This window comes from Ambystoma mexicanum, chromosome 2q (assembly GCF_040938575.1).
Source record: "Ambystoma mexicanum isolate Mex_15411 chromosome 2q, UKY_AmexF1_1, whole genome shotgun sequence".
In the NCBI taxonomy this organism is placed as follows: domain Eukaryota; kingdom Metazoa; phylum Chordata; class Amphibia; order Caudata; family Ambystomatidae; genus Ambystoma; species Ambystoma mexicanum.
In genome coordinates this window covers 1,019,433,233-1,019,445,935 of record NC_090924.1, presented here as the reverse complement: position 1 = coordinate 1,019,445,935, position 12,703 = coordinate 1,019,433,233, and positions in this window count along the sequence as shown.

The window sequence follows — 12,703 nt, the reverse complement described above, 5'->3', positions numbered from 1 at the left end:
TTAGGACATGTGTACTCTGGCTCTTGGCAGTGTTGGGTCATTTGAGTTCATACTTTTGGGGCTTTACTGTACATATTGTGACTCTACCAACTATATAATGGCATTATTGTTCTGGTTGAGGCTAGACTTGCCATATTATAGCAGGCTAATCATTGCATATGGTGAAAGACACAATACGTGAGACATATAGAGAGACAGAGATCAAGTGTATGCACCAGGTTTATGGGGGGACTGGTCTATCGAGTTACAGAGTTAGCATAAAATATGGATAGATTACCTGAGTGGATAGAGATATAGACAGATGCATATAGAGTGATGGATTGATAAAGATCTAGACAGAGAGATATGCATTGGGATAGATACATACAGACAAATGGATAGTGGGATATAGAGTGATGCATACTGGAAGATGAATAAATGTAGCTGGATAGAGATCAATTTATAGATTGATATACATGAAAAGAGATACATACAGTTACATTTTCAGGGAATGATGGATAGAGAGCCATAGAGACATGCATTTGTATAAAGGTATATAGAGAGACAGAGATGGATGTGTATATTGATATACATAAGGAGATACATTGAGTAACATGTATAGAGCGATATGGATAGACATCAATAAACGCATATGTAAAGGTGCGCCCAAGATCACATAATCAGTCAGACTAATACTCAATGATGGAGGAATCGGGTGCATGCCAAATCCTAGCTTTATTCAAACAACAAATCTAAGCCGGGACCGCATACAAGCATGTTCGTTCTCATAGCTCTCAGCTTTCACAATGATTACAAGTGAGATTTGCACCAAAACTGCATCAGCAAAAATGTCACATTACAATGTCCGTTTAAAAAACCTGTGTGGAAGTTGGGTTGGTTAAAAGTCCAAGATACATATAGGATGTATGGGGGTTGGTTACTTTATTGGTCAATGTCTATCTAATGGCTCCACCTAGTCCCTTCTTTCTACTGATACTATTTCTAATACATCATTACAGGGACTTCTCATTGGTTGGCATCTAGCTTACCAACCTTGGACATTTTGGGATATGTGTGTGACACAGATGGGGGGATTGAACTCCTTTGTCTGCCATAATTGCAATTAAACGAATACTCCTGATAATCCCGAGGCGATCAAGACCTTCCTTCTCCTTTGAATTTGGCCTTGTGCGCCGTCTGGTGTCTACATGTACTTCGAGAGAGTTCTGCAGGTATTCTATCAGTTTTGGCTTGCAATGAAGAGCTAGTGGTTTCATGTCTGGATTACGTGTTAGGGTACTATGTTTAAGAATGGTTTTCCTTCCATTTATTACGATTTTAGCTAATTTTAAAGGCATGGTTCTCCATGACCACTTGACACACACTTTCCCTATTCTATTTGAAGTCTTCTGGCATGGTGTTCTCATGCACCTGGACATCAAGGGCTGGTTGTTTCTATTAATTCAGTTAACTTGGAAGGTTACTGCTTTGTCTCCTGGGAACTGTTATCTCGTATTTGTGCTCACTCTGCATGCTCAATACTCCCTTCTGTGCCTAACCTGGATGAGTGCTGTGGCTGCTATTCTTGGCAGCTTCATAGTGTCTCAAATAAATGTGTTTTTGTAAGTTCAGCATTTCTCTGACACCCTACTGTTTCTAGAATCACTGTGCCATCTGTGCTAGGAAAATGGCTGCACCTTGGTTCATTCAGTCACATTGTGCTTTGTACCTCTTAGATATGGATGCCCTTCGGGGGTACGTATATACATATACAGGTTTTTTGCGCCTGCGTGCATGCATTCTTCATGTCCACGTTCATGTGTCTTTCTTGTCTATGGGCAAATATTCTTTGTGTCTAGGCATTCTTCATGTCTACGTATACTTGTGTTTGCTACGTGTACTTTGTGTGTATGCATGTAGCCACCCAGTCATTCTCTATCTATGTATATAGTAACAGCTATGTTTCTCTACTTATCACACCATCTATTCTATATTCTTAACGTCACCTTCATGGTCTTAGTTTCTTTCATATTCTACCTGTTGGGGGGGACTCCCAGGTATGCCAGAGTGATGGTGGAGTACGCAGACTTCGAAGGCCCAACACACTCCCAGAATAAACGGAGGACTCAGTCAACAGCAAGTACAATTGCGGTTTATTGCAAATAAAACCAAAAGGGATCAATACGAGAAAACAGGAGATCTCAATGTTCTATGGTGTGCAGGCCGGTTTTGTGTGACTCTGGTGTCATCACTGAGGCCCTTCCCCAAAAAAACTATCAGCACGAGGGATTAGGTATTGAGAGTGTAACCACCTATAAGGAATCCTATATGTGTTATTTTACTGGTCCTCACATGTCAGGTGGCTGACATGTCCCATCCCCAAGAAACTATTACATTGTTGCATAATATTGGGCTTACCATTGGTTCTTTCCCCTTGCCATCCTCTCCTGGGTTTCTAAACTGTTATTGGTTAGAGCTGATCTCCCCAGGTCTGGGATCGGAATCGGTTGTCAGCTCACTGTACACCTCTTCAAGATGATGTGAATGGTTATATGTTTGTATTGTAACTTGTGTGTACAACCTTTGCCTTTGAGAATATGCTCCTCACGTTGCAACACTTGTTGCAGTCTGTGTCTGGCTTGCTGGGGCCGGCTCCCCTTTCCCACCATGGATGGTTGTCCATTCTCTCTTTCTGCTGTACCACGTATTTAGAGACCACAAATCTGGGCTCTGCACCTCACCTTTATGAGGATTTATTCTGTTTCTCTGCAACTGGTTCTGTTATCACCTGGAGATTGGAATGTGTCCTCGTATCTCTGACCTTGGCTGTGGCCTGTCCTGCACATCTTACTCTCTGCACAGCCTGATTCAGCTCGTCTCGTCTCATGTTCAGTGGCTTGAGGCCTGATGTAATTTTCCTGAACCATATAATGCGGTTTCTACATCATCCATGTTATGCTAGGTTCTCTATATGTTAGTAACACTTGGTCTTATCAGGTTCATATATATCCCTGAAGTTCCATAGAGTTATTCCCATTAAGCCTACGCATGCTTGCTCAAGATCTCGGGTGCCTTGTGGTTCTGTGTTACTGCAGTTGGCTAGTGCAAAAATAATAAAAGCAATGACAGTATGTATATGTATCTGTCCCCTAGCGATATAGCTGTGCACTCATGTTCTTCATGTATACGAATGTGTGTTTGTGTGATGCAGTGCAGGACTGCAAATGTGCTTTACATCTAACGTTGCTACATCACGGTGTCACTAATGACATCAGAATCATGGTTTCTTGGTGCTTTAGTCGAGACTGTCCACAAGGGTATTTCCGTCCACAATGTCGGTTTCTTCACCTATACCTGTGAAGATGTGTACAGGACTCAGTCTGTATGGCTGGCTGAGAGGACAATTTTCCGTATACTTGTCAATCATTGGTTCACTTGGGATTCATCCGAAATACATTAGGTGGCTGCGAGCATTTCTGGCCTTTCGTCTCGTCATGAATTTGGCAGGGCAGAGGGGTAGTCTCGGGACCCAGACTCCCTCTTCTGTCCCCGCCACATCCCTATATGTTATGCCTTTAGCTATTGGTTATTCACATGGTCATCAAAAGTCCATTCCATAGAAGAGCTCACTCTTTCTGGGTTGTACCACACTCACCTTCCTTCGTAGTACTTTGCATCAAATGGATTGTCCAATTTCATCGCCCCAAGTGGGAATATTTCACTGTTTGCTATTCTCTCTATCAGCTTGTCTCTTTCTTCCACCATTTTGTCTTTTGTGCCCCATATATTCACATCCATCAGGACCTTCATTCCGATAGTCTCCTCTGCTGTCTTTCGGCACTGGGTGATGCAAATCTTCACCACGCATAGTGTCACTCCTGCCAATATTAGTGCTCCTAATATTACCTCCAGCCCATCTGATAGCCATGATGGCATCGGTGACCATATGTATGATATCCAGCTCTGGTCCTTTCCAGTCCCCTTTGCTTCTTCCTCCATCTTGGCATGCATCTGGGATAGCTGTGTTACTTCCTCTGTCAGTGTGCCCTTATCTTCGTCAGTGACAGGTGAGAATGCACAACACGAACTCCCAATGTTTTCACAAACTCCTTCCATTGCTGTGAGCATATCCATAACACATCTATTCTGGAGCCCCACCAACCTTACCGCTCTGAGGTCTTCCTTTATTGCGTTGAACCCATTCACTGTAGAGTTTATCGTCATCATCAGCTCACACTGGGTAATCTGCAGCCACTTTGCATTCATATACATCTGCACAGTTGGAATAAATGATGCAAAGAACATTTGCGTTCTGCTAAACAGCCTGTGTTCTGCTGGCACTTTCTCCAGAGCTGCTTCTGATTTTTCGGAGAATAGTTGCTTCTTTTCACTCTAACTCTAACTTATTTTTTCTGGCTTTTCTCCTTTGTGTGTCTGTTCTTTCTCCACAGATCTCTTCCTTTTGTTAGTGTCCATCTTTGGGAAGTCATCAAGCTTTACATCCTTCCATGGCACGACCAATGAGGGCATATTGATGTGTACCAACGAGCAAACTCCTTCCCAGTCAAGTGGCAGTTTCTCATTTGCCTTGCATTTGCCTTGGATTTGCATGCCTAGTAGTGATCCATCAGTACTGCAGCGCCCGTCTTCATAGCTGCATGCTTTTCTAGGCTTCAGCACCCAATATTTTCCCCAACTTCCACCTCACCATCATTTTGGTAGCAGAGTGCTGGCATTTTCAAGGGTATTGTATGCATTGGTTCAGCTTCATTCTCCACCCAAGTGAGCAATTCTGTACTTACATCCCCACTCCTTCAGGCATTTATTCTTTTCTTCTTGATATGATATGATCATTATATAGTGCCTATACACAATGTGTTTCAAAGCGCTGCTTCAAGGGAGGGAACAAGGGAAAATACAATTACATCCTTACAGGCCATGAACAGTAAGGATGTGAAATTAACTATCGTACTCGGCCTGACGTCATTTCAGATAGTGCAAGAGCTAAGACATAGATAAGGAAATAAGGAATGGAGGGGGAGAGTTGGAAAGAATGGAAACAGACAGGTGACCACCGTACTAGGCCTGACAACATTTCTGGTAGAGCAGGAGAAAAACAAAAGACGAGTGAGAGGGATGCAGAACGGGAGTGGAGGAACAAAACAAGCAACTACCGTACTAAGCCTGGAGTTGGATCAGAGCGTTTATTATGTTTTAGGACAGACTGATCTCTGGTCATATCCAGACACTCACAATAGCAGTGGTACAGGTGCTGGAAAGATATAACATAGTTTGCTAAATATATAAGTGCAACAATTATGAGCCTGTCATAATGCTCTTCTTCTCTGTTCTTTTTCCTCTTTCTTTTTTTTCACTTCTTCTCTTCCTATACCTCTTGAGAGCGATTGATTTTTCATGGCTCGTGTGAATTTTATGTGGATTATGTTTTAACCGGATTTAAGAATATTTGTCAAGGAACATTTTTAGTTTATTTAAATTGGACAATTATGTGTGTTCCTTTTGTAAAAGGTTTGATTAACCAAATACAATTACATTTTTTTTAAAGTACTAGGCCTGATGACATTTTAGATAATCCTGCAAGGGGGGGGACAAATAAGGGGGGAGGAGACAGACGAGGTTGCTATCATACTAGGTCCAGGGACAAATCAGATAGAGCAAGTGCATAAAAGAAAGTAAGGGGAGGAGGGGAGGAGATTGAGAAGGAGCGAGGAGGAGAGAACAGAGTAAGCAGTCAAAAAGTGTTGAGAAGCAAGAGGGGATAGCGAATACAATTGCATAAGTTAGTAGTAACACATAATGTTGCAAGCCAGGATACAAGGTGACAAGGTGAAGATGGGAAGAGCATGATTCAGGGCCATCATGAGTGCAAGATGCAAAGGAAGTTCAGTATGAGAGTTGAGAAAGGGTGATGCACTGTGAATCAATGAAGTCCATACAAGTCAAATCCAGCATTGGCCACAAGACGGTGATGGTGAAAGCTTAATGTATCAGGATAGACTCCTGCATAATTAGGCTGGAGGGGGAGGGGGAGCAGGGTAGAAGAATCAAGCAAAACAAGCATCACCTGTGTGCAGGAAGAGGGGCACAAGGGAACATCACGGGGGGAGTAAATGAATATTTGTGCATGCTTATCTGCTGTCTGAGCAGTGGGTCGGGCCCCGAGTCCTCCTGGTCTTATACCTTATTCACTGAAGATTGTGCTTCCAACCCTCTTCCGTATATACTCGACAATACACAAGTATCTGCAGTCTTTCCCAGCATCCAGGCACTCCTCCGGTCTCCTTCACCCTTGTCCATTGTATTGCTTCATCTAACTGCCAATAATTGTTCATCATGTCGAGATTCTTTATTTAATTGTCCTCATATGGGAACGTCACTTGAGACCTCCATCTCAATGCTGCTGTTTTCCCTTGAAATCTCCCTCGAGTTGTTACCATTGCCAGGTACATCAGGCATTGAGCTCTTGCTGCTGGTATTTCAGTTGCTATAAATGTTCTTGAGGAACTCATGACATAGGAGATTAATGAGCAGACATAACAGCTCTCCTCAGTGGTTTCCTTACCTTCTTTAGTCATGTGCTTGTACCGCATGTTGCTAGACACTCGAGCAGTGTGAGATAGAGATTTACCCCTTTCATGTCTGTGTCAACACTGCGCTTACCTCTCCTTACCGTGCCTGCAGTGCTTTCCTGTCCACCTGACATGCTTGTCCCATCTGCTGGGGTTGGGGTAATGTTAGTTGAGGATACAGCGGTAACGATAGCAACAAGTGATGTTCTTCAAAATATAAATGCAAATACTCTTGGAATAAAGAGACAACAGTATAATCACATTTTTGGTTATTTCACTCATCTTTAACTTTGCTGCTTGATTCTGGTACAGGTTGATGATATAATTGCTCGCCTTAAATGAGCAAAACTGAACGTTATTGTGTTAGTATCACGTTCATATTTTAAGCCCCGTGGACAATGTAGTCATGAATCGCAAATATAAACACCTGCTCCCACACGTCTCTAACTCCTGCGTCTCTTAATATGGTGAGAACATAAGGGTTGCCTTGTCCAAGTTGTGGGTAGGCTTGCGCCAAGTTTTCTACGAAAGCAAGATAATACACTCTAGATGATCGTGCTCAGAATCGGCTGGGTCTTCTCACATTGTGGACAAATTGGTTCGAGAACGTATCAGGGTGATAGTCAGCGGGTAACAATCAATCATCAATTATTACAGTCGGCTTTCTCAAAGAATGTATGTAGATAATAAAATAGCAAACAGACAATGTATCCTCACTCTAAATGTATGAGTAATTCGTTCTCTAGTTCTGCTGCCCTTAAGCGAGTAACCATTGGGTGTTCTCCGCTTGGCAGTGTAAGTTCAAAATCGTTGTTTTTCTCCTCTTGCTGTTGATCGTTGGCCCTCTTGAACTTTTTGCCAGGTGAGGCCGCTACTTGGTAGGGCTTGATGTCCGAGAGGTGGTTCCAGATTGTCTTTTCCTCGAGCTTTACAGCTCTATCTGACACTCTCTCCACGGTGTAGGGACCAGTAAATCTAGGTGTGTCCCACCTCCGTATGAAGTTCCTCAGCAAAATGGAGTCCCCAACACTAACAAGTCTTTCTGGTGTACAGTCTTTGGGTCTGCTGTTGCTATTGCTTTCTCTGCTGTCTTCTGGGCGTCCCCGGTGTCACTGGATCTGGCAAGAGATAAAAGATGCACTAGCAATCAAGGAGAAGTAATGCAGTCGTACATTTCCAGACCTAACACAGCTGTACTACACTTTGCATCCTTCAATGACCTTGTGGGAAGAGCCAGTGGGAGTTTCATGCGTCATCCTGTCACCACATCATGGGGCGTTAAATGGTAATCGGACCCAGGCTTATTGCGAAAATGTAAGCAGTGCAAGGGATAGGCAGTGGAGCCAATTCTTCTTTGTGCTCTGCTTTGTTTTAGCTACTGCGTCCTACAACAAGCCGTGCAGGTGTTAACACAGTGCAAGGGTTAGGCGGTGGAGCCAATTCTTCTTTGTGCTCTGCTTGTTTTAGCTATTGTGTCCTTCAACAGGCCGTGCAGGTGTTACCACATCCCATTTTCTTATGGCTGATAAGCACAAGAGAAGTTATGTTGAATGCCCAGCAACGCGGTTATATGCTTGAACATCTCATTAGCACAGTGAGGGCCATTGGCAGACCGCAGAACCTCACACACCCCCCATCTTGCAAATACTTCCTGGACCAGGAACTGTGCTGCCCTGAGAGTGTTAGGATGTGAACAGGGGCCTGCCTCAATCCATCTAGAGAATGGCACACAACCACTATCATGTAGCAGTATCCTTGACACACTTGGTCATGTCAACATAATCGACATAGTCATGCTGAAAAGGGCCTGCTGGCAGAGGTATGGCTCCTCTTATAACTCTCTATGTCCTGTGGTGAACTGTTCACTGGTCAAACACTTGCTTACAAATTCAGCCACGTGCTCTGCCAAATTAGGACAGAACCATGTTTCTCCAATATTGGTAGCAATGACCTCTTTCCCTGTGTGTGTTGGATAGCGTAACTGTCAGTGCAGTGTTCAATAATGCTAGTGGCATTACTACTTTCCCTGTGTTGTTCTGCCACCATAGGGTGTCTATCAGAGATACTGTATATTCCCTCTTTGTCCACAGTTCTTTCTCTTCCCTGGGTACAGCTCCCTGCAACTCCATAATCTGTGTCCCTTACAATGCATTGTAGCCTTCCTTCAGTACCATGTTCCTTGCATAGTCTTGGGCATGTGATGCTGTCTTCATTTCTAGTAGCTCTCCAAAATATGCTCTGCATTTTGCCTCTGAGTCTGATGCCTCATTTCCCATTGAGATATGCGCTCCCCCATGCGTGTGTGCCTGGCACTTCACTATTGCTATCTGAGTGGGGTACTGTATAACTTCAATAAGTCTACCCAATAAATGTGCATGCTGTACAGGTGTCCCATATGCTTTTCTGAAGCCTCTCCTCAACCATTTTGCCAGTCCTAAGTGTACTGTTGACGTCACATAGAATGAGTCATATTGCACCGTCACTTCCTGTCCCTTGCTATGCTCCAATGCTACTATTAGGGCCACTAAATTTTGCTGCATGTGCTGAGTAATGTGCTGGAAATCGTGCACTGGTTACTACTTCACTTTTTCCAGCTTCCCTCAACCTTGCCACCGCAGTTCCTGTATGCCTGACCCTATCTGTCTGGTCGATTGTCGACGACCTGTCAATGCACAGCATGTATCCCCCCCTCAAGTGCAACCTTATGTACTGTGCAAGTGTCACTGAATTCCTTTATGTTTTCTGCGCAATCGTGTGCGTAGTCTCCTTCCTGTAAAATGTCTGCTAGAAAGGTTGCTGAGTTAACAAGTCTGCACCTTTCTTTAGTGTTGCGTTTGATAGTATCACCTTGTACCCTGATGTTGTCAGTGTGCACTTTGGCTTCTGCAGTATCGCAAAGAGGGCATGCTCCACGGAAAGAGTGGTGGGGCATCCCATGGTAGTCCCTGCTGATTTCTCCACTGAAAATACGGCAGCTGCCAATGCTTGTTCGCACTGGTAATGTCCTCTCATTACTGAGTCAGGTTTTCCAATGTAATATACTATGGGCCTCATTACGAGTCATTACCGGCATGGAGGTAATAGCGCATCTGTGCACCCTTGACGCCGCTAATAGCGGCTGATTACGAGTGTGTGAACATGTGTGAACCCCCATGCCGGTAATGGCTGCACCACCATGCCGCTAAAGGCCCTCCAACCCCCCGTTAGCACGATCACGGGACTTACCGATACTGCCTCCGCCAAGGAGCAAACCCGTAATAACATCATGCTAATACCAGAGCCAGAAGCAATGTCATTGCATCGGAACGGGAAATGCACCGGCGGCCATCTTTAAAAACACAATCCTTTGCAATCCTCTCAATCCAGCAGTGCTACAGAGGAGAGAGCAGGGCCATACCATCCAGCTTGTCCAAGGCTCCCCGCAAAACTACCCCCCACCTGAGCAAGAAGCGCTTCTCCGATGAGGAGCTAAACATGCTGATGAGGTTTTTGCAAACAACCTCAAAAGGGAGGTGCAAGTAAGAAAAAAGGAAATATGGGAGGAGGTTGCGCGAAAGGTGTCAGCGGTTGGCATCACAACCCGGACAGTCAAAGACTGTAAAAAACAATGGGATGACCTACGTCTCCCGGTCGTAACATCCTGGCCTCTAATCGCAGGGAGGCCATGACCACAGGCGGGGTGCCCATTCACCAGTAAAACTGATGCGCTGGGTAGAGACCTGCAGCACGACCATATAAATGGAGTCCATAGAGGGCTTTGGCGAAATGGAGACCGGTGCGGCAACATCGGGAGATGGAGGTGAGTGACCCTGCAAACTCCAGTAGGGCAAACCATGACGTAGTACAACTGATGTGAAAGTGAGCCAAGCCAGTGCATGGCCCATCATACACACATATACAGATCCATGTCCAGTTGGAGGCCCAAACCCTTGCACAATGAAAAGCATGCTGCGTGCCAATCCCATTACCAACAGACACCCAACACACAGGGACCATTCGCATGTCACACATCACACAAATCGCAATACAATGATATGCCACCTGGTACGCATCAGTGCCGAATGGAGAGGCCACGGCTTATGCCAATATGCCCCCCTTGAAAGTACCCTGTGCGACACACCTATAATAATGCAATGCATGAGAAATGAAATACTGTACAGCACCAACTCATGCATCTTGCATGAAACACCATCACTGATGCCCTGCATCTCTTGTTCCCCCACAGGCCCTGATGCAGAAGGTCAAGGGCAGGACCCTGCCCCAAGGGCATCAACATCCAGGGCCATACCACAGGGCCCTGAGCATTCCACCTACGGGGAATCAACGAGCCGAGAGTGCAACCAAGGGCACCTGTACAGGGCAGGCAGGCTGAGGAGGAGACAACAGCAGCAGATGAAACTGCAAACACTGAGCTGGCAACAACAGCTGAAGGCGAGGCTGATGGCATGTAGTCCGCTGCCACCAGTTCAGTGGGTGAGGCAGCAGCCACTGCCCTCTCAGCGATGTGGATGTGCAAGCGGAGGAGTACGAGGACATTGACGGCACAATCCATGTCGAATGTCCCTACACACCAAGCCCTCCATCCTCCCCCCACCACTCCACTCAGGGCACACCGTCCAGCTCCATGCAGGAACCACCGGTTCAACTGCACAGTCCTCATCTGACAAGCACCTCAGAGGCCAGCCCTGCAATGGCCCACCGAGCCGCAGCACCCTCCACCTCCACAGCCCCCACTGACATGGAGGCACGCCGGTGTTGAGGGGATTAAGGGGGTGTTCATTGGGGGTTTGGGTTATTGGGGTATGGGTTGTTTGGGGGAGTATGGGTTTCTTTGGGGGGTATGGGGTGTTTGGGTGTTTTGGGGGAGGGGGAAGGGCGTGTGAGTGGTGGAGGGAGGAAGCACTATGTTGTTATTTTTCTTAATACACCCGTTGTGTTGAAAATCATTTCATGCCTTGACATTGTTCATTTTGTGTGTGTTCATTCTATTCATGACAGCGCGCATTGCCTAACTCCCCACACACCCTGTGTCCATGTCCACCATTCCCAGTGCTCAGTGTAGTACTGACACATAACCATCAACGTCCCTGTGGTTCAGAAGTAATCGTCAATCAGTGATTGGCGTACAGCACAGCCATCTTGTGCATCGCGTACTGCCAGGGGTGCTGCTTCTCCTCCATCATCATCCTTATCATCCTCACCCAGTGCATGCATGTCCATGTCAGGTGGCAGTGGTACGTTCCTCCGGATGCACATGTTGTGCAGCATGACACAGACTGTGGTGATCTTTGCCAGCTTCTCAGGGCCATAAAGGAGTGCTCCACCAGACCTGCTTAGGCAGCGGAACTGTGCCTTCAACAGGCCAAAGGTCTGCTCAATCACAACACGTGTACGGGTATGAACCCGATTGTACTACTCTTCGTGCCTGTAATGCAGGTTCCGCACAGGGGTAAGTAGCCACGGCTTCAAGGGATATTCTCCATCACCTGCATGGGAGCACAAAGAGGTATGTGCGCTGAAACCTTTAGGATTAACAGCCATGGCTGCAGCTATTTGGTGTTGACATGCACATGTCCCTGGATGTATGCACACGGGTTCATTTGATGCATTGTGTACTGCACAATGGTCTACTAGTGTGGATTGCATTTTACAGATGATGCAGGGTGTTCACTTGCATGCTGATGCGGATGTACTGTGGATGCGGAACAATGTCTTGCCACCCATTATTGCAGTGTATGCTACTCTGTACCTAATCACACTAGCGGCATTGGCACAGTTGTAATCATGATTAGTCATGCATCGCTTCACATACCCATGGTGGCCTGCTTATACGTCTGGCATGTTGTCATTGATGTGCGGCATTGGTCTTATGTATGGCATTGATGTGTCATGTTCCGATTGGGATGTTCAGGACAACAGTGTTTAGCTCTGAGTGCATTGTCCACTCACCGCCCAATCCCACCCAGGTGGAATATGCACCCCCCAATCCCACCCAGGTGGAGTATGCATCCCCCCCAATCCCACCCAGGTGGAGTATGCATCCCCCCACCTCACAACCCCAATGCACTGCCATGGCCCAGTCAGGCAACTTACCAAGCATCCAGGCACGTCGTCCAGCATGTCACTCCATGTAG